Raw genomic sequence first — 1,068 nt, 5'->3', positions numbered from 1 at the left:
GGGCACGTGCTGGCAGGAGGTCACTGGCCATCCAGCAGCAGCCTCAGAGAGCGTGGGCTGGAATGGGCAGAGGCTGGGAACAGTCAGAGCAATTGGGCTTTAATGGTCACAGGGAGGGGAATGAGGACCGGAGCACCAGAACAGGAAGCTGGCAAGCTGGACTGACCACCTCACAAGGCCACTTCAACAAGTGTGGTTTCATTGTTGGTTGTTTCTTTTTTTTCAATTGACCTTAAACCTACTTTCAATAAAGTGCACATATCATAAACGTAGAATTCGATTAATTTTTACATATGCATGCACAGATGTACTCACACTGACGTCAAGGTATAGAGATTTCCAGCACCCCAGAAAATCTTATGACTCCTCCCAGTCAAGAATATTCCCTCCCAGTGAAGAAATATTCACAAGTCTTACTTCCTGTCCTAGTCCCAGAGCCTGTAAAGGTGAACCCACTGGAGCTGGCTGGGGAAGAAGAGGAAAGCTCGCTCCAGAGGGAACTGTCTGAGGGATCATGAGAATTTCTAAACAAGAAAAAGAGGGCAATAAATGACTGGTTTATTTATCTGAAAAGCAGATCCCCCCCACCCAGGTCTAAAGAAAGAACAAAGCACACATAATGGAATCCAATGTGGAGGATACAAAACTGAAAAATCCTTGTACAGATTGCCTGTTCAAATTAGCATACAATCATTTCAGCCTTTCTAAATAAAAAATTTTTAAACCTTCTAAAAAATAAAAAAGACTATTCCCTTCCTGCCTTCAAGTAACCATTGTTCTGACCTCTATCACTGTAGATCAGTTTTGCCTATTCTTGGATATCTTACCAATGGATTTATACAGTATGTCCTCTTTGGTGTCTGGCTTCTTTGACTTAACATTTTGTCCCCAAGATTCATCCATATTGTTGAAGCATCACCCTCATTCTTAGCAAGCATTGCAGACGACGTTGCTGTCCCCCACTTTCCCACAAGCTGTTCTGTTTGATTAAAGCTATTGTAATTTGTCTTCCAATTATTTTCTCCTTTTCCTTCTTATGATGAATTCTCTTTAATTAAGGCAGTAGTT

General features: G+C 41.9%; 1 non-coding gene across 1 annotated transcript; it reads left to right on the top strand.

The window, feature by feature from the left end:
• Positions 1–387: 387 nt before the first annotated feature.
• Positions 388–513, top strand: LOC139034197 (small nucleolar RNA SNORD22). The gene has a single exon (XR_011486624.1). It is a non-coding gene; the product is annotated as a small nucleolar RNA SNORD22 (small nucleolar RNA).
• The last annotated feature ends 555 nt before the right edge of the window (positions 514–1,068 follow it).

Source organism: Odocoileus virginianus, unplaced genomic scaffold, assembly GCF_023699985.2.
Source record: "Odocoileus virginianus isolate 20LAN1187 ecotype Illinois unplaced genomic scaffold, Ovbor_1.2 Unplaced_Contig_38, whole genome shotgun sequence".
Classification (NCBI taxonomy): Eukaryota; Metazoa; Chordata; class Mammalia; order Artiodactyla; family Cervidae; genus Odocoileus; species Odocoileus virginianus.
The sequence above is the reverse complement of the archived record's forward strand: the minus strand, read 5'-3'. Positions and strand labels throughout refer to the sequence as shown.